The sequence below is a fragment of the Peromyscus eremicus genome, chromosome 18 (assembly GCF_949786415.1).
Source record: "Peromyscus eremicus chromosome 18, PerEre_H2_v1, whole genome shotgun sequence".
Taxonomy (NCBI): Eukaryota; Metazoa; Chordata; class Mammalia; order Rodentia; family Cricetidae; genus Peromyscus; species Peromyscus eremicus.
The window spans coordinates 5092731-5115484 of NC_081434.1; positions in this window are offsets into that span (position 1 = coordinate 5092731).

The window sequence follows — 22754 nt, forward strand, 5'->3', positions numbered from 1 at the left end:
AGAGTTGACTAATAAGAAGAAATATATATCAGGGATGAAAGAAAATTTGAAGTAGTCATACATTCAAACATCAATAACAAAAATAATTAGCATGAGCATGGCATTCAACATTTGGAATATGATCAATAAACAAAGCCTAATAATCCATAGGAGAGAGGGAACTGAGATAAAAGTTTAAAGGCATAGAGAAGATATTTAATAAATAATAGGAGAACATTCTCCAACATAAATAATAAAATAAATGCTTATCAAATCAAGAGGCATTTATAATCCTCATATGAACATGACTGGAGAAGAAACTCACCATGACATACTGGAGTTAACATGTCAAAAATATCTGAAAGAAGCTGCTATCACTAATTTTTAAATTGTATTTAAAACTTTATTTTCCTCTTAATCTTTGTTTTGAATTATTATTGTTGTTCTTGGAAAGTACATGGGGAGGTCAGAGGACAACCTTGTGGAACTGCTTCTATCAGATAAAGAGCCCAGATTTAAATTTCTGTTTGTACAGATACAGATGTATGTGTGTTTACATACAGTTAGATGCATGTGTATATATTCATATAGGGCATGGAATTGAAGTGTAAACATGAAAGGAGGGAGAGAACTGAGAGGATCTAGGAGGAGAGCAGAAGGGGGCAGGATGGAGTAATAGTATATATGTGACCTGGAAGCAGAAGAAAGGACTGCATTGTAAGGAATACAGTCAGCCTAAGAGGAGAAAGAGTAGTGTACAATGACATATATGTATGAACATGTCACGATGAAATATATTATTTTATACATTAACTAAGAATATTTTAAAAATAAATATATAGGTATCATCTTTATAAAAATCATAAAACCCACGCTCACAAATCAAGTCTTAAATATCCCTTTAAGGCATGCTTTAAATTTATTTCTGAGGGTTATGCTTTCCTCCTCACATATAATAAGGACCAAGGCCATTAACTGAACTCCCTAAATTTTAATTTTTTTTTCCCAATTAAGAACTAATTGGAGGTGCAGAGTTCTAAAGAGCTCAAGTATTTAAAGTATTTAAAGCATCGGTTTATACTAATTTGAACTTGAGCTCCAGCAGATTGTCAGAAATCTTATCTAATTTGCTGAATGGTCATGGGATTGTCCAAATAAACTTTGTTTAAATAAAAGAAAATTTCTGGTGGTAACCATAACTACATTTCCCTAGAAGAAATTAAACCAGCAAGCAATCTGTATGTGAGTCAAGATCATAGCATGAATTACAAAGAAGATACATTCTAGGTATGAATTAATCGGAATTTGAAAGATTCTAGGAGATCTGCAGGCATCAGTGAAATTTTCTTGTGAAATCACATCTTAGAATCTGGCCAAAGTTATCATCAACTTGAGGTCCAAATAAATCCCCAGCTCTGGAAGATGTGATGTTTTGAACACATCTCAAGAATACAATGGTACTATTGAAAAATTTCTTTGTAAGATTTTTGAAAAGATGAACTGATATAAAATTTGTTCAAAGGACACTGGTAGGACATGACATTTTGAAGCTGTCAGCTTCAGATGCAACTAGAAGCCAATTCACCTGACCTCTATTTGACGCTTGCCTTCTGAAATTTGTCTTGTAACCCAAGGGTCAGCAAAGGTCAGCCAGAAGGCCAGGTGCAAGCCCTCACCTGTTTGTGTGAACAATTACACAAAGCCTTAGTCATTGTTTGCTTATTATCTATGGTCACTGTCATTCCACAGAACATGGTTGACCAGTTGCTGTAAAACCAACTTAGTGCACAGATATTGAATATCTTTCTTTCTTTTGCGTTAAAGTAAGTCAAATCTTTTTTTCTTAAATCTTAGCTTAACAGACAATCAGCAATCAGAGAGGATGTGGTTTAGAAAATGAAAGCATTAGGCAGATTCTCACAGGGGAAAATGTGTGCAGATCTGACCATTTGATCAAGAAGACTGAGGTGCTCTTTTCTCAAGAAAAACAATGAAACCTCATAGTAAGGGCTTTGTGCATTAATGATAATGCAGATTCAGCATAAAACCTCCAGAAATCATGGGAAGTATGACCCTGAGCAGGAGAACAAAGACGTTTCAGATATGCACACATGACAGAATTTGTGTCCATGTCAATATTAGTGAGAAGATTAACATGACCCAATGGAGTTTCAGCTTGCTCTCGTCATCCTAAGACCATCATGGACACTATGCGTCATGCCTATTAGCTTAGTCCAGCAAAGAAAAATGCAAAGCATGGGAACATAAGGATTTTCAAAATAGCCAGGAAGTTTACTTACAGCATTTTGAGTGCTATAATAAGTCAAAAATGGCCTTCACAGGTATTTTTATTTACTCTGTAAACTAAAAGGCTAATGGTAGAAGAACATTTCTGCTTTTAAATAGATATTCCCCTTGGTTATTGCCATGAAATTCTTGACCTTTATTTTAAATTGTGCACAGAGTTTGAGATTAACTTGTTTGATATACTTTTTTTGTTGTTACAGCTTTCTATTCTGTGAATCCTAATAAGTTTGCTTCCTATTGTCTTGTTTGATTGTGAATTTTGTCTCACATACAGTCTTACCTGGTAGTTTACACTGTCCTCAAACCTGAAGTCCTCATGCCTCACCTCACCTGCACTGAGATTGCAGCTGTATGTGGTCATATCTGGCTCCTAAGTATAATTTCTTTTTCAATGCTCAATATAAGAACATGCACTATATTAATGCACATGCTTTAAAGCCTGTGTGGAAATGTACAGTTGGTCAAATTTACTCAGCATCTATACTCTGTGAGATGCTTATTCTTCCCCCAACCCCTGACAGGAGTTAAAAATGAAGTCGCTAACTCTCCATGGCCCTTTCAAGATTTTGCCTTCCTTTTCCATGTATGTCAGATGCAGCTTTATTCTTTTACCTTCTGAATTTAACTATAAAGGGCTTCTAACAATCCATTAGTCTATCCCATCCATGTGAGCATTTATTAAAATAATCTCTGTCATCCCAGCTGGGATGGGTAATCATATAAACAGCAACCTAGATACTACTATGAAGGTATTTTACACTAGTAAGGAAATTTCCAGATCAAGTAACCTTAAGATAACAAAGATTACCCTACAGGTGGGACTGAGGAGAACAGATTAGTCTTTCAAAACTGGCAAACAGTAGAAGAGGAGGTTAGAAGCACACAGAGCACCAGAGGACTCTGGTCACCACTGTTGCTATGGGGACAGAGTAGGTCATATGCGAGAAGGAACAGCCCCAAGGAGTGGCAAGGTCTTTAGTTGACAGCCAATCAGGAGTCAAGGACTGTACCCAGTACTCCAATGAAAGAAACTCTGTCTACTATCTGAAAGACATTGGCTTATTCTTTACCAGATTCCAGGTTAGAGTCCAACATGTAAATATCCTTGGCTTCACCTAAGCTGGGGGCCCAGTGCAGCCCAAACATGACATCCAGACATGGAATAATTGGTTATCTGTTCTTTCAAGCTCTTATGAGACTTTGCAAGTTACCACTTCTTTTTCATTCCTGTGTTCTTAGTGCCTAGAATTGTGCTTGATACATAAGCATTTCAGAGACATTCTCAATTAACCTAAATTATATACTATACACTGTGTGAGGCAGTTTAATTCTACACACTCACTCTCAGTATTTAAGAGTAAATTCCCTTGAATTAAAAAGCTTGAGGGTTTAGATGAGATCTCCATGAGTAAACTGGGGGTGTGGGGTAGGCAATGGAGGGTAATGGATAAGGGATGAGAACATAAGGAAACAGGATGGTCGAGCTGGAACAGGGACAAGTGGGAGAGCAAGGAAAGGGATATCCATAATACAGGGAGACATCATGGGAATAGGGAGGAACTGGTACTAGAGAATTTCCCCTGAATTCACAAGGATGACTCCAGCTTAGACTACTAGCAATAGTAGAGAGAGTGCCTACACTGGCCTACTCTGGTAATCAGATTGGTGAATCTCCTAACTGTCATCATAGAGCCTTCCTTTAGTAACTGATGGAAGCAGATGCAAAGATCCACAGCCAAACACCAGGCTGAGCTCGAGGAGTCCAGTCAAAGAGAGAGAAGAGGGATTCTATGAGCAAGGAGCATCGAGATCATGATGGGGAAACCTACAGAGACAACCAAACCAAACTAGTGGGAACTCATGAACTGTGGACCAAAACCTGTGGAGCCTCCATGGGACTGGACTAGGACCTCGGCATAAGCAAGACAGTTGTGTAGCTTGATCTATTTAAGGGGCCCCTGGCAGTAGGATCAGGATCAGTCCCTGGTGCATGAGCTGGTTTTTGGAGCCTTGCACAACCTTGGTGCAGGTTGAGGGGCTTGGATTTGCTTCAACTAAATGTACCAGGCTCTGCTGACTCCCCATGGGAGGCCTTAACTTGTCAGAGAAGGGATTGGGAGGTGGGTTGTGGGGGAAGGCTGGGGGGGGCTGGAGGAGGAAAGAGAGGGGGATCTGTGGTTGGGGTGTAAAATGAATAAAGAATTTCTTAATAAAAATATAAAATTAAAAAAAGTTTGAGGGGCCGGGCGGTGGTGGCACATGCCTTTAATCCCAGCACTTGGGAGGCAGAGGCAGGTGGATCTCTGTGAGTTTGAGGCCAGCCTGGGCTACCAAGTGAGTTCCAGGAAAGGTGCAAAGCTACACAGAGAAACCCTGTCTCGAAAAACCAAAAACCAAAAAAAAAAAAAAAAAAAAAAAAAAAAAAGCTTGAGGGTTAAACCTGTGGGGAATCAATCTATCTAAAAATCTTCCACAATCTCCTCTCAATTTTTCTTGAACGCTTGAATGGAACTGTTCACACACCTCCAAATGTATCAATCTTTTTTTTAAAAAAGATGAATTGATTATCAGACTCTGAATACTTAACTGACTGCATGTTTTAGTGCACTTTTTGTGACACAAATTAATTTGCAATGGAGGCAGGGACCCTCTCTCTAAGTTAATTAGTCATGGCCAAGTGTTAATTATGATTTTAAACAGGGAAGCAAAAGACTTACAGAGATATCTACCATAGTATTCTTGAGTTATCCTTAATTCTCTTTTTTTTTTTTTTTTTTTTTTTTTTTGGTTTTTCGAGACAGGGTTTCTCTGTGTAGCTTTGCGCCTTTTCCTGGAACTCACTTGGTAGTCCAGGCTGGCCTCGAACTCACAGAGATCCGCCTGGCTCTGCCTCCCGAGTGCTGGGATTAAAGGCATGCGCCACCACTGCCCGGCTGATCCTTAATTCTTATTTGGTAGTGTTTCTTTCTATAAAAAATAATTCTATCTACATGGGTCTCACCACCAAAGACTCTGAAACAATAATAGTAAGTTTTAAAATCTCCAGAATTTTACTACCCACACATTCTTTCCAAACACTGCAGGGTGTTTCTATCTACTTTATACTCGAAAGAAGGTGAGCTTCAGAGATATTAAGTTGCTCTAGGTCAGGAGAAATGAATTGTTGAACCTACGATTCTAGTGTAATTGTAACTCTGATTTTTCTGCTTTGCCACATGTTTTTTTTTGGTAAGAGATGTACCTGTACATTAAATGTACCCATGATTATTGTGAATTTATATAGTATATAATATTTGCAGTGTTTGATCATGGACAACTTCATATGAGAAATGTTAGGAGGACTAAGTTGTAGGGAAGAAAAAGAATCAAATTTGCAAAGCAAATGAAAGAGAGTTATTTGTTAACTTACAAAACCAAACCAAACACAAACAATTAAATAGAAACATAAGATACTTAAATGATTAATACCAGCATCATTATCCGTTTTCAGTCCCTCACTGTCAATATCCACTTACCGAGACTATCTCGCACACCTGGCATTGAGCCCTAAACAAACCAGGGAGGTTTTTTTGTTTTGTTTTGTTTTTTACCTAATCTTGAGGGTATTTGGTCGAGAAATTGAGTAAGATATTGATGGAGAAATGAGGCTGGAAGTTGAATAGCTGTTGGCCTTATGAAGAACAGACTAAAGAGAGAAGGAATAAAAGCTGAGGACTATTCCAGCCTTAAACAAAGAAACAAACAAACAAACAAACAAAAACCAAAAAACAAGTGAAAGTGCTGAAAATGGATGCAGACAACAGTTTCGTTTGCCTGAAGAGCTGATAGAGGCACACCACTGCTGCATACTAGGGTGCCTTGTGGGGGAAACTGAGGACATGGCAAGAGCGGTGAAAAAGGATCAGGCGTGTGCTTGCAGTGACCTGTAGGCCATGTTCAGAACATTGAAATTTATGTGGTGTGATGGAAGGGAGTTCCAGAGGTAGGGTTTTTAATGTGTTCATTCACTCACTCAACAGTGTTCACCCAAGTCCTGCTTTGTGTCCTGTGTGCCAGACCCTGGCTTGTGCGGGTGAGAAGCCGTGGACCTTAATGAATTCATCACTTTCAGGGGCCTTTTCCTCATGGAGCTTATTACCAGGATTGATGGTTTTGAAAGGTCATTCTGGTGTAACATAAATAAAATTTGTAGCAAAGAAAGTTGGAACAAGGGGACTGGAGTAGGAAGCAAACAGGAGCAATTGCTTGAGCCAGAGATTTGGGATCTAACAGGATGTCAACGGTGATAAACAGAGAGATACATTGGATGTTGGAGGCATTTTGACCCAACTTCTCTTTGCAAAGCTCCAATGAAATCCAACCCCAACCTGATGGCAAATATTCTTGATTCTAAGGAACTACCCCTACCTGCTCATCTAGTATTTGTGACTGAGTGTTGGTGAATTCCGGCCATTTTCCTGGTATTTTAAATTTATATAAACTTTTTTTCTCTGCGTAACAAATGTTTTTTCTTTTAGGATATTTTTTTTTCTACGTAGGCATAATCAGTTAAATATGAAGCTGTTTGGCAATGAGAGGTTGTTCAATCCAGAAGTATTTGCTAGTCTACTAAAACAATAGTCTGCTGGCCTCTGTCCTATGTGAAAACCCATTATACTAGCTATTTTAGCATTTGTTTTTACACCATGGAACTTGATTTTGTTTAAGTTTTATATGTAAATATCCTTTCTCCTTCTTTGTATGTTAAGGGAACATGTTTAAGTAGTAGGTTGAATTATCTTCTTTTTGAAAGAAAAATGCAAACAAATTTGCTTGTTATTTCATTTTCTCAAGTTTTAACTTCCTGAATAGAATTATTTTTATCAGTAAAGGTCTTTCCACCTAATCTTAGCAAACAATTTGTGAAGCTTAAGACTACTCTACTTATGGTAAGACTAGATATGCCCCAGGATGATGGAAAAGACATCTCTCCACCTACAATCACTTTGTCTCTGAAACACTTTTCTTCCAACATTCTCTTCTGTCTTCTGCTTCTAAAGGAGACCCTGACTCGGTCTACAGAGGTGGCTTCTTTGGGTACACTGATGTCACTGACTAGCATGACACAACATGTTGGGAGCTCACAACATGCATGTTCTCAGCTTACTGATGCTGGAATGTGCTGTCATGTGTTCCTTGAAGTTAGTCCTGTGCCGGGTCAAGGAACAAGAGGATGATAACAGTGTGGACTTCCCTTGGAGAGTACTTCTTCATAAGCTCAGAAACAGCAGTTGCCCCGTGCTGGAACCTATTCCTTTGACCTTTTATAGACTTCTTCCCTGGACCCCCAGACATGTCATCTTCTGTTAAAATCATCCCCTTCTCCTCCCCCGGAGTTCAACTTACTCATCATGCTGTTGAAAGAGGCTCCAAGCAAAGAGGACCCTTCTCCCCAGGGCTGGACAAATTCGTCAATTCAATGCTTCAGTTCTTGGTGTAAGCTTTGCCCAAACTTATTGAATTCCCACCAGCCCCTGACAAAAGCCTGTTGCTAGCTTTGTCCAGGATGAGAGCACTCCAGATCAAGAGGCACCTGAGCATATACTGGTATCCTCAATGCCAGGACCCTTCTTAGGTCTAGCTTAAAGAGTTCATGTTAGTCTTTGCTCTTTTCAAGCCATCACCTACATGAGGAGGGTTTTTTAAAATCTCAGGATGATCAACACATGACTCCAGATCCCATATGCCCCTGTCCTTGCAAAAATTATTTTTCTATTGTTTTTTTTAAAGTTTTATGACTCATCAAAATACATGCTTCTGAATTTAGAATTTTGATTATCAGAAAAGTAAATACACTAAAAATGTATTGACATTAAGAATGGCATATTGTTTTCTAAACAATTTATCTTTTTACTAGATTAAAAATATTTTACAAGCCGAGTGGAAGTGGTGCATGCCTTTAATCCTAGCACTCGGGAGGCAAAGCCAGGCAGATCTCTGTGAGTTCGAGGCCAGCCTGGTCTACAGAATGAGATCCAGGACAGGCACCAAAATTACACAAAGAAACCTTGCCTTGAAAAAAAACAAGAAAAAATATTTTACATTATTTTTTAAATTATGTCACATTTTTAAAAAATTACATGGGATTTTGAGACATATTTTATTTTATTTTTATCTTATACCCTCATTTCACCTTCATGGTCCTGTACTCTTTTCTTGCTCTACCCTTTGGTCACTAAGACTCCCTTCCACTTAGTTTTATTGATATCCCCCTCCTCTCTTTAAACTTCTTTCCCCACTCAGCCTCATGATTATTCCCAATGGAATAGTCATTTATCAGGACCCACAGGTGAGAGAGACAATATGGTATTTGTCTTCCTGAGACTGGGTTTCATTGCTTAATATAGCATCATAAGAACCTTTATATATTGGTATTATAATTTGTTAATATAATGACTATTTCGTTCATTTTTCAGCAAATTTCGTGATTTTACTTTTCTTTATGGCTGAGTAAAATTTTGTGTGTGTATGCTATAGATGTTATATATAATTTCCATTGTCCATTCATCTGAGGTTGGATATTGCTTTTATTTCCTTGGTCTTCTGACGATTGCAGCAATAAGCATGGGTATTCAATTATGTCTAGTAGGCTGCAGAGTCCTTGTATGCACAAGAGTGGTATATTTTCAGCATACTCTTTAAACAAAAATGGAAGCATTTATCCTTGCCCTGTATTTTACCATTTTCCCCAAAAATTGATAGAGACTTGAAAGTTTCTAACTTTAGGTTTTAGAGTCTCATGGAAACAGAGTCTGCTGTTAAGCTCCTGGGCCATTTTTTTTAGCCTGTTTACTGGCTGTATAATAGCTTGTTCATGGAAGCCTTGACCACATTTGTGTCTAATTTCTCTTCTGTAAAGTTCATTTGTTTTAGTTTGGCTGTGTGTTCTTTCTCAAGTATTAGACTTTCAAGCTTTAGTTGTACTGTGTCGTAAATTATGGAGGATGAGTGTGACAGCTTTGGAGAAAGCCGTACAGAATTATTTCTTCAAATTGTCACAGTCTGTTAATTGTTTTGAAACTGTGTGAATTGTTTGAAGACTTGAAATATATGACAGAGAAGTTTAATTCATCTTATATTTCCCAGGGCTCCTCTCATTTCTCATTTGATGAATATTTCCTTTAGAAAAATTATTGACTTTATTTGATGAATCTACTTTTTTTTCTGGTTTTCTTTTCTTTGTGATCTTAGCAATTTATTTAGTGCCACTGATGGGAAATTTTGAATGAAAATACTTAAAGCATCGATTATGCCACTTTCATTTAATAACATAATGCCACATACATAAATGTACATAGCTTCAGCATGCCAACAATTAACCAATAGGAACCTTAAACAAAAATACCTTGAATTGCTAATTAAAATGAATTTAAACATTTTAAATTATTCTCATTTGATAAGATTCCAAAAAAAAATGCTGGCCATCTTCGTTGTAGTTTTCACATTATCTTTCCCACTTTGAGAGAATTAATTCAAAGCTTTAGGTTAGAAATGCATGGATGCTTTGGAGACACTGTAAGATAAAGAAGAAATAAAAGTTTTCTTCCAGAAGGTGCCTACATCCATTCCTCTGGTATTATTTCTATGATAAAAATCTCTCCTGTTGAAATTCCTATATAATTCAGCCAGGCTTTCATTATAATTTTCAAGGAGATAACTCATGAATAAAACCTATAATTTATGCTTATAACCACATGTCAAAGTCAAATTTTTTTCCACTAGTTAGGAGACCTTTAAGTGTTAATTGCCCATATTGAAATGTATTATTTTTACCCCTCAAAAATCATTTCTGCTTTTAATATCATAATATCAGGTCAGTGACTATTCTTCACAGAAGTTAACTTTACTTTTTGCCTATTAAATCTTGAAGGCGTTCTTGTGACCCTATGGGAGCAGACTACAAAACTGACTGATAAACAAATTAAGAAGTTTATTTCCCCCTTCTCTCTGAAAACTGATGCAAAGTAGCTAGGTTTAATTGATTATTCAAATATCCATGTGACTCAGCTCTGTGCTGCCAATTTTTGAGCATAAACAGTGCTATTACCTTAATGGAGTTCATGCCAGGTAGATTGCAGCTCCTTTGAATGGTAAAGTCATGTGTTCTAGCATGTTCCAAGACTATTTTTCGTGGATAGATTTTCTTCTGTTTCTCAGGGAATACTCTGTTAAGAATGCCTTAGTGAAGTCCATTTGACAGATTTTCATCCATGATAGCTACAAGTGTGAATGCGAATATGTGAAAACATCATTAGGTGATGAGATATACTTTGTAAAGGTTTCTGACATCACTTTTAAATCTTCACACATATTTTCACATTTGGTATAAAAAGTGAACACACATCACTAGACACTGCATATCACAGATAACAAGGATAACTCCCTTTAACATTCTGGGGAGTTGACTTTGCCACATTCAGGCTAGGATGTGTAAACCACAGTATATAGTCACAATGACACAGAATAATTCCGTCAATACATAAGAAAAGCACAGTTAGCAGTCCTGACATCCATTTCTATAAAAATAAATATTGTTTAAAATATTTTGACCATTATATTGTTTTTACTGTTTTATGAACATATCTTGGAAATCCTGAGGTTATCTAATCTAATATGGGTAGTTTATTTTGAAAATGAGAATAATCAGAAAAGAAGTATTAAATTCTCATTGAGAAATAGTATTCAAATACTTCTCTAATTGGTTAGTATTCTACCCACACAAATGTTTACTTTGTGTTTTTATCATCCTGTACTGATTTGTTTTTTATGGTAAAATACTCATGAACTTGCCCAGCCTCTGAAACAAGTGTTAACATGCAGCATATATTACTGGAATGATAAGAAGAGATATGCGTATTGCTTATCTCATCTGAATGATTAGAATTACTATGGTTTGAGTATGAAATATTCCCAGTAGGCTCATAGGTTGAGAGTCTAGTCCTAGGTAGTGATAACACTTTAGGAGGTAGGGGAAACTAGAAGGTAGGACCTCACGGGAAGGTGTCTTAACCCTGGCTGATGGTCTTTCCTTTCTGCTTCCTCTGTGCCATGGGGTAAAATGGTTGATCCTACCATATGCACCCCACCATGACGTCTGTTCTTGCTTCAGATTCACAGCAGTGGAGCCAGCCCACCATGGACTGAGATCTACAAAACTGTGTCTTTTCTTCTGTATATCTCCCAGTCCTTGTCATAGTGACAAAGGCTGGCCTGTAATACCTTGTAAGGAGCAAGTGTGTCAAGATGTGTAAATGTGTGATATCTTCAGTCATACCTATCTTTCTTCTTGTTCTTCCTTGGGTTAAATTGTGTAAAGTGTAATGATAACTTTATGAGAAAGAAGTATGACATTCCAAAGCTGGATTTATCCCAAACTGATAGGAGAGGCAACCCAATTTATTGTGGTGTTAGAAATACTGAAATATATGATTTTTTAAATGATACAAACATTGACATTTTGATAGCTGTGTGAAAGTCATGAAAAATTCATATTATTCTGCTTATCTTTTTTTTTCTTTTTTGGTTTTTCGAGACAAGGTTTCTCTATGTAGCTTTGTGCCTTTCCTCAGTCTCTCTCTGTAGACCAGGCTGGCCTTGAACTCACAAAGATCTGCCTGCCTCTGCCTTCCAAGTGCTGGGATTAAAAACGTGCGCCACCACTGTCCGGCTTCTGCTTATCTTTTATAACCTCCCTTCCCTCACATATTCTCTATAGGCTATTCAGTTGATTATGGCTTCCTGTGTGTGTGTGTGTGTGTGTGTGTGTGTGTGTGTGTGTGTGTGTGTGTTATATGAGAGAGAGAGAGAGAGAGAGAGAGAGAGAGAGAGAGAGAGAGAGAGAGAGAGAGAGAGAGATGCTTTAGTATATTGCATATACTAAGTTTTCCCTATTACAAAACATCAAAACATGACACTTTCTGCCTTGTACTTACTGGCTTGCTTGCCTGAGAGCTAGTATCCTTGTTTCTTTCAGATCTGCTCAAATGCAACATTAGTGAGGGCTCCTTTGCTATCTGCTACTGAATTCTGCTTAACTCATTGATATTTTACACAGCAGTTAAGTAAACATATATCCATCTCTTTCTCATTACATCTTTTTTCTCTTTGCATTTTTATATCTCTCTTCTGGAATACAATTCTACTAAAGCATGAAAGATTTCTGTCTGTTCACTGTTATATCTCCTACCCATAGAGTGGAATCGTAGTTGATAAATACATATAACAAGACTAAACATAACTGCTTAGCTTTATCTAACATCCAGATAAACTTTCCTTGCAAATGATCTTGAAATTATGCAACTTACAACCAGGTGTACCAGCATTTAACAAGTTTTGATGACTTTGGAGACACGTTTAAATATTTACAGACTTTCTGGGAAAGAACTGAATTATCAGGACACTATTAAACAATCGAGGGGTGATGAAATCTTAAAAAGTAGATGCATAATTATTTTTCCTATTTTAAAAATTTATTTTTACTAAATTGTTGAGAATTTTATACAATGTATTTTGATCATATTCACCTTCTCTTCCAACCTCCCTGCTCCCAGATATAAGCCCTGTTCCTTACCTACCTAGCTTAATTTAAAAAAAAAAAGAGAGAGAAAAGAAAAACCCAGTGGGTCCAATTTGTGCTGTCGCTATACTCTTAGGTGTGGGACCAGTCACTTGAGCATAATTGACTTTCCCGGACCACACCATTAAAGAAAATTGACTCCTTTTCTTTCTGTAGCGATCGCTCATGAATAACTCCTTGGTTATGGGTAGGACTTCATGCCAACCTCCCCTTTCCGTGCTAGGATTTTAGCTAGTTTGAGCTTCTAGCGATCTTGCCATTTCTTCTGTGAGTCCTGTTGTGTGCAGAAAACACTGTTTACATAGTGGCCATCCACTTCCCCTGGCTCTTGAAATCTTCCATTCTCAAATATTATTAAGGACCAGCCTTAATAATCTTCTTCCCAGGGACCCAGAAGAGAGGCTATGAACGGTGAGAATTATTTTTGGGAAAAGAATCTTAAGTACACCGAGCTTTTTTGTCCACCTATTTTATTCCTCTGGGCTAAAATTCAATCTACACAGCTTCAGTTCTGCTCTCATGCCTAGCTCCTTTCTTGCCTGATTTCTCTCTACATTTATCTGCTGTCTCCTTGAAGTTCTATCTTAATTCTCTCATCTTAGTCCTGCCCATCTAGGTTCTCATCCATCTACTTATTTCCTGTCTTAGCTCCTCTCTCATCTCCCTCTTTCTCATCTTGTTCTTCCCTATCTGGCTCTTCCACATCTTCCATCTCATTCCTCCAGTACTCTCTTCCAGCCCTTCAATCTAGTTTTTCCCCATCTCAGTTTGTTCCTCTCAAGTTCTTATCCATCTACTTCTTCTATTCTCTTTTCTCTTCTCCATCTAGTCCTTCTCTGAAAATAAAACTGCCTATTTGACCCTTTGACCCTTATCTCTCCAAGCTGTCTCTGCTCCTGCAGTTTCTGGCTAGTGTGCTCAGTCGCTAGGCAACTTGGCTAGGCAACTTCCATCACTTTTAGGTGTGCCTATAAGTTGGAACCCTTTAGTTCTGAGTTAATTGTTAAGGATGGATCTAAAACTAGAGATGAGGCTTTGGAAGGAGAAAGTTAAGCTTAATTTGCACATCTGCCAGGCCTTCTCAAACAGATAGTCTGGATGCTTAAGTCTGTTCTTAAAGAGTATGGAGGTATCTCTGATACTTTTGTCTGTCCGGGGATGGTACTGGCCAGATGCTCCTAATGACAATAATTACAGAAAGGCCTGAAATTAGGGATCCTGGCTGAGTTACTGCTCAGAAGGTTTTCTGAATGTTTCTGCATTTACTGCTCTAAATATTCCTTTAGTAGAGGGGAAATTGTGCCCAAAGAATGATGGAAAAGCTATACTAGTACACGAGAAATTCATAGTAGGAAACAGCTAATAGTCAAAAGCCAATATCACCAAGACTCCTTGAACCTCAGCTTGACCTCTGGAAGGCCCTTGGTTTCTCCCAGGTATTAGCTCGTCACAATCAGCTGCAATCCTACTTCATAGATTTTTGCAACTTGCAGCAATCCATGACGATCGCTGAGCCTCCGGAGGAGGAGGGAATGTTAGATACATGCCTCATTTAGTGCTGAGTACTCCGTCATCTCTTATGCTCTGAACATTGATCAGTTATGGATCTTTGTATTAATTGCTGTCTATTGCAAACAACAAAAAAGCTCCTATGATGAGGGTTGGGAGTTATGGGTGTGATAAGTCACTGGAAGGTGATTCAGGACTATGTCCACTTAGCGGAATAATAGTAGTTGGTTCTCTCCTAGGTCCTATGACCTGTATAGCTACAGATTCTCAGCCTTGATAACTGGGTGAGGTACAGGTTTCATCCTGTGGAACGTGCTTTAAATAATAAAAAAGAAAAAGGGGTTGGTTATTCCCATGACATTTGTCCCACTTTTGTGTCAGTAGACATATCATTCCAGGCCTGTTGTTTTTAAGTTCACAGGGTTCACAGCTGGATGTGATGGGTGATCACATTTCTCTTCTAATAGTATGCATAGCAATGTCCAGTGCTATGAAAACTAGCCAGTCAAGATGAAGCTTCCAAGTCAATATTACCTTGATTTCTCCATGTCCTATGACTGGGGTGCATTATTTCTTCAGCAACAGTGTCCTGTCATCAAAACCCAGAGCTAAACAAGAGCAATGACGGTAATGACAAATAATGTTTTGGGGGGTCTGTGGGACCCATTGCCAACAATTCCAAAAAGAGATAACCCATTCCTGTTACTAGCTTTTTTCATATGTTAGCTTTATTATGTCTAATAGGGCCATCTCACCCCTTTGTAGGCAACTCCTGTTAAACTTTTTCCATATGTGTGTAAGTATATATTTTAGGAAGTCTCTACAGTAATAAATTAAAGAGGATGGGTGAATTTTTACAATGAGAGGAAGGAACATGTCACCCAAGTTCAGTCTCAATTTAAATGCTTTCCTGATGCCCTAGGACCACATGTCTTCTCAGCTGAATGACAGGATGACTACATCTTGTACGTTTTACCACTATAATAAGATTTATGATCTTGTCCTCCAGTGAAAATACATGCATGGTGCCAATGAGCTGAAAAATGCTAGCGCTTGCATGGGTATGCCTAAATATTAGATTTAATTTTCTTTGTTAAATAATAGTGAAAAAATATCCCATCTAAGGGAATACATTGTAAATAGCCAAACTTTTGTAACTGCCACCTTGATCTAAAGAGCCCTCTTGACTTTTGTTAGAAATAATAGCATCATAATCAGAGACTCTCAAGTACAGAAGCATGATTATAAACAGCTTTCCACCAATTTACAACATTCTCCAACAGAATAGGTGTTTGTTTCTTAAAGCACTCTTCCATTCAATATTCTGTGGATTATTCCTGTTGGAAACCCACAAGGCACACTTTAGCACTTGGAATTTTAAATAATTGAATAATGCTTAGTGATTAATAAAAGTTTAAAAGCAAAGGGCTTTAACATTAGTAAGCTTTCAAAAACACCATCCAAAGCCTGTCAGCAGCACCACGTGTGGGGATCTGTGTTGAGTCAAGGAACCAACTTTACCAAGACCAGCTGCGTGCTCCCTGAAGAGGTGGTCCTGGCTTGGCTCCAATTCAAATCTTGCATTTGCCTCTCACTAACCATGTAGGTTGCTTAGCTTCCAATGTCTGAACTTCTCTATGACTCATATGGGGACAATCACTCATACACTGAGATATTATTTTCAGAATTAACTTGACTGAACATTGTCACCACGTACAAAGCTTGTGTAATACATATTTTTATAGATATGTTTGCTTCCATGTCATTTGGCGCTTCAACTTATACTGTGAGGAATTAAAAATTCCTATTAACACATAGTAATTTTACCTATTTATGAGGTCTATAGTGTTTGTTTATATATATATATATATATATATATATATATATATATATATATATATATATATAAATTACATGCCCGTTAAATCAGGGTCATTTGCATTTCTAAGTCCTTCTGATACCTTCCAAGTTTGATGCTTCCATCTTTCAGTCTTCTTAAAATATATGTTGTTGTCCATTTATTTGGTCATTTTAGTAGTAAGCTTATTGTAAGTAAATTCTTGTATAATTGTAACTATTAAAATAATTAACTTACATAAGCATTGGTAAACATTAAAGGTCATTAGTGTAGGAGTCTGGAGGTTTCCATGTCTGTTTCTGATGGATGAAACCCTCTGCCCTTCTTTAGCTTCTCATTAGCATAATCCCTTACTGGTTGCTGTAGTTTGGTTGCTGATGCCTTGCAATGGCCCTTGAGGGGTGAAGGCTTGGTTATACCGTGGTCCTGTTGGAAAGTGATGTGGCTTTTGAAAGCAGGGCCCAGTTCCAATTCCTCACAATGGAAGTGCGTCTGGGAAAGGCACTGGGAAACCCCAGTGTTGTTGGACTATTGAAACATTTCCTCACTGTAGGGAGGAGGAAGACACGGAAGATAGATAAATCTCATGAAACTTACAAGGCTCAGGAAGCTCCTCAAATGACAGGATTCACAAGGCTCTTCCACAAGGTTATAAAAGTATAAAACACTTACCTAGGGGGAGCAGTCTCTCATCAGTAGAGCTGACAGCAGCTTGAGCAGAGAGCCCGAGGGATGCAGTTTTCATGCGTTGTCACCCATGCTCGTGTATTTTGACCTTTCACACACATGCTTGCATAAAAAATCCCAATAGACACACTGTTTTCCCAGATTAGGCTTGGGTGGAATCGTTTCTCTGGCCACTACTGGGCAGGTGGCCCTGAGATGTCTAAGAAGGCCGAATGAGCAGGGCATGCGCAGTAAACCTGTAAGAAGTAATGTCCATGCTCCTGCTTCAGTTTCTACCTCTGGGTTCCTGTCGACCTTCCAGCCCCGGACTTCCCTCAGTGATGGGATGACTGCGAGTTGTAAGATGAAATAAACCCTTCATTCCTCTTGCTACTCTCAATCATGGAGCTTTACCATAGCATTAGAAACCCTCACTAGGACACGGACTCAGGGAGAAGTATGTTCTCACTTGAGGTTCCGTCAATGCTCTAATACCCATGTTTGATGAACATGGGGAAGAACTGACATGAATCTTCTGTTCTTTATAATTTAAAGTATTGTGTATTCACAATTCTCTTTCAGTCTTTTTTTCTTTCTGAAGTGGTCTTGTCACTATGGAAGCTGAGTCTGGCCTTGAACTCACAATGTTGCTGTGCTAACCTCCTGAGACATGGGATCACAGGCATGCACTACTATATCTAACCTTAACTTTTCTGCCATGTGCACACACACACTTTTTTATCTTTAAAGATTTATTCTCCTTACATAGTATCTAAGTGATATTATCCATTTGTTTTGACTTCTGCTTTTCATGTAGAGATTTTTGTCATCAAATGTCTCCATTAAACATTGATTTCTTAATGTCTGAGACCCTATCAACTTAAGAATATTTAAAATTTTGAATTATAAGGATTATACTGGAAGCTATATCTTAGACTCCTTTTTCTTGCTACTCCAGTCTAGCCCCTGTCTCTCCATAGCTGTATCTTGGATTTTCATAAATCTCCACAAGTATACAGCTATGTTTTTTGGGTGAAAACAACAGTCTCAGGATAATGCTTTCTTATTTCACACAGCTAAAGGCATCTAGAGATAAGTTGTGGATTCAAGACTTTCTGTGAAGTATAAATCTGATTAATTTTTATTAATAACAAAATTGGGAGTTAAATACCGGGGTAACAACCTGAAAGACCAGAGTAGCAGGGAGCAGCCGCCAGTTGCCTCCTACCTCCTACCTCCGTTCCTCCATCAAAAAGAGTCAAGATTCTCTCTCAGCCCTGCCCTACTCCTTCCTGTCTCCTTTCTGTCTCCAGTCCTCCAAAACTTTTTGGTCAGCCAGTGGCTAGCTCTTCCCTCTGACTCCAAGCAAGCTTTATTTGTCAGAATACATCAAAATATCACACCGTGTTTCTGAGACAGAGATGAAGTTTATCTTTACTGGATTGATAGTTTAGCATCATTTTTTTTTGTATTTGATATAATGGAACTGGTTTAGTAAAATTTTCTAACTTATTTCAAAGGAAAACATGAAACACATACTCACTCCATACTGATTGTTTAGAATCACCTTGAGGTTTTGAGGAATGAGTACCCAGTGCCGTCTATCTATGATTATGTATCTAGTTTCATGAATGATGGTTCTGCTGAAGGGCTCTTCACTAAATTATTTACTTTCAAATACAATTACTTAATTAGCTCTTCTTTTAATATTTGTCTTCGGCATCATTCTGAACCACCCACTAAAGCCGTAAGTGCTATAGACCTAAGAGTTTAAATGTAAACATAATGCTTCAGAGAATCCAAGATCTATTCACTATTTATAAAAAGTGCAGTGGGAGAATTACTTAATATTTCCAGTTGGTATGTCAAATTCAATGATTACGGAATCACACATCAAGATTCTTACTAAAATTACTCTATAATGAGTCTTTGTTTAGGCATTGCTGCTAGCCAATTGTTATTACAAGACAGTTAGAACAATGAATATGTACAAGCACATTACTTCCTAGTGGCCTGCTAAGCCATAATCAGAACAGGCATCTGCCAGCATGCATTACAGTTGACATCAATTACATGAGCTCCCACACACTTCTGATTGGCCTCTCCAATGGCTCAGTCTTTTAAAAAATTATGAGAGCCAAACATGGTGTTCAAATATGAATTCCAGAGGCACCAACATCTATAAAAGACAGCAGAAGACTTTATTCAAAATATATTGTGTGGGGCTCAAGAGATGGCCCAGTGGTGAAGATAGCCCAGCTGCTCTGTCAAAGGACCCAGTCTTGAGTCCCAGCATCCACATCGCAGCTCACAACTCTCTGCAACTGTGATCCCAGAGGGTCTGATGTTCTCTTCTGGACCCTGCAGACCCTGCATGCATGTGGTGTGTAGGTAGTGCAGGCAAAACTCAAATACACATAACATAAAATGAAAAATAATTAAAGACGTAAATTGTAAATATTTAGTTTTCATGAAATATATACACTCTTTAAGTTTCAAATTTTTTATTACCTTTCAAGAAAGGAAGAATTTACCTTCAATTCTAACTTGAGGAGGGATGCATTATTGCACCATCTAAGGAAATGAAAGAGAGCTGAACCACCATGCTGATGGACCACAGCACCACAGATGGGTGGGGCCAGCAACCTCCAGAAACCATTACACCTGGTTTCATATTTGGATCTTTGCACTTACAATATGAAAGTGTTGAAGCATATCAAATAGGTTTCTTAACTGATCATGTTTTTATTTGGAAAGAGATTCTTTAGGAAGTAAACTGAATCACTGTCAGGTAGCATGGCCCACGTGTTCCTCAGGGTATTATAATTACAATTTCCTTACCCATAGCTGAGGATTTTCAGAGTTATATCAGGTTAGTAATCAAGCTATCAAGAAATTTATCCTTATTTTCTAATACTGGGTAGTATATTATTTATCGGCTATGAAAAGAAAACGCATTACTTCATCTAAAACCACTTCTTTTTATATTGTTTAGATAAATTGTAAGTTAGCAATGAGCTGCAATTTCAAGAGTCATGATTTATCCATTTAATATAAACTAAAAAGATAGAGCATATTTATTGTAGATTGTGAATACTTCCCAAGTGTTTAAACGTCCTTGGACCATACTATATGCCTAGGTAAAACTTCAAAACCCATTTTTTGAATCCGTTACATTTTATCACAGTAGGCTACTAATGGGAAATAAAAAAGGAAAAATATTTTCACACATGGTTGGCAAACCAAATCTGCTGAGGTTTTCTATAAGTCTAGCTTGCTGTTGTCTGCTATTTAATTAACCGGTGCACAAATAAAATGTCCTCAGTTTAATTTTCATTCTGGAGCTCAATACTGTAAACTATTCACAGCATAATTAAAAGTCCTGAATTCTCTCAGGAATGATATTACCAGTAAGCAACCAACCCATGAAATGGAGAGGCCCGACTGTTACCCTGCTAAATTGTGTGTGCTAATAAAGCCTCACAAGTGTTCTCTGTTTAATCTGACTGAGCCAAGGAAACCTCAGCTGGCATCCAAGCTACCTGCTTTTAAAACTCTCCGAGCATCCGAGCCCTGAGAGCGGGCCATTAAAGTGAATATAGGAATTGCACTGTATTTCATTACGTTTTCTCCGTGAGAGGACTTACTTGCAGATGATGCATATTTACTCTGATATCACCAATATAGTTACGTCCACCTCTTTATTTCTTTTTATTCTTCCTTCCTTTCTTTTTATTATTTTATTTTTGCTTACAGCAGCCAGGCTTAAAAAGAAATAAAAGACAAGTTTTAAAAGATAAAGTCATTAACAAAAATGCTCAGTATGTACATGATAGTTATAAAAAGTCTGTTCCCTGCCAGTCTTGATGGCTTCTATGTAAGAAATAAAGGTTGGTTTGAATATACAGTTAAAGTAACTGGAATTGTTCTTCTAGCCTTGCACACAGACTGACTGATGCATGGAGAGCACATTGGCCAAGCATTTAACCAGGCACAGAGACTCTGAGCATACACATAATAATGAATACCCTTCTGATCTGTAGAGCCAATCTCTACATCCATTACATCCCTCCCCAAAGTCAAATGTTTTCAGAAACCTAGCCCATTACTTGTTACTTTTATATTTTAAAGCAATGCATTCAAATATTTTCCAGTAAGAATCAAATCTAGCTTATAAAAATGATGTCCCTTCCCCTCAGGGATCACAGGACAGGGTCATTTGTTGATGAAGAGGAAGTAAGAAAGCCTGGAATTATTGGTTTATCTTTGGAATGGTTGGGCACGTCTTTCATTGCTGCATCCACAATAATCAATTCACTGTAGGAATCTTCTGAAGTGCTTTCTGGTAACTCCTCCCAATGGTGATGATTTATACTTCTTGATAAATATTCTCATACTTTTATTCTTATGCCGATCTGGATTTTACTTAACTTATGCTCTGAAGTTGGAATCCCATCCAACAGGTAGGGTGTGAGCCAATCTTTTCTGCCCCAGGATGCATTCAGAGCTGGGCTCAATACGTATGTTTAGTAAATCTGATATTCAGTCGTAGATGTTTTGATTGTTTTAATATGGCACAACACACCAGGTAGTGGTGGCACACGCCTTTAATCCCAGCACTCGGGAGGCAAGAGGCAGGCGGATCTCTGTGAGTTCGAGGCCAGCCTGGTCTACAGAGCAAGATCCAGGAAAGGCACAAAGCTACACAAAGAAATCCTGTCTCGAAAAACCAAAAAAAAAAAAAAAAAAAAAAAAAAATGGCACAGCACTTATAAGAAGTGGCCTATAGAAGAGTCCTTACTTCTTCTCTGGCCTGAACTTTGGATGAAGGTAAGAAAGCTTTGTAGAGTTTTAGTCTCCTGGGTCTGCTTACTATTTATAAAAAATTCTACAGTATTGAAATTTATGTAACTATATTTTTCTCACTAGTCATCATTCCGACATTCATTCCAGGATTTGCACACGATTATACTTCATTCCTTTTTACTACTGAGAAGTACATGAAATTATGTTGAGTGTATACATTAGCTGATGAAGAATATCTAGGTTGGCTTTTAGATTTATTAATATGAATAAGGCTGCTATAAAAATATATGGAGTGATGTGTTCATATACATGTGTATGTGCATGTAACTTTTAATCTACTTGAGTAAATGTCTAAAGTGGAATTGCTGTATCTTGTCAAAATATGGTATGTTTGATGCCAAATGCGTTCCTGAAGTGGTTACACTACTGAGCCTGAGAATGTGTGAGAGTTCTGATTTTCCACCAGCATACCAGCTCCTAGTGTGTTTTATTTCAGTCACCCCATGTTGAGCATGATACTAAGCATTCTTTCATGTAAAATTTAACTTTTCTATATTTTTTGATGAAATGTCTCCATAGATATATTTTCAAGCAAAAATTTTACAATTGATTTATTGTCATAAATTCAAAAATGTCTTTAAATATTCCAGGTCAAGAAGGTCCTTTATTAATATGAGATAGGCAGTTTTGTAATTCCAGACTATGGCTTATATCTTAATTCATTAATGTGTTCTGTTTAAGAGAAAACTACTTTAACAATGACAAGGTATCATTTGTCATGTTATTATTTTTTTTTGACATGAAACATTTTAAAAATTTCTACCAATGTCACCCAGCTACAATGTCAACAAGCTATAATAATGACTGACCCCATCAGATAGGCCTACTGTAACCAACCACTTTTTGATGAAAGATAATCAGGCTTTTCCTATTGCTTTGGATTTTTTGTTTTGACATTTGCATTCATAAGAGAAAGTGTTGACTGAGTTTGAGTCTCATTACGATATAGCTGTT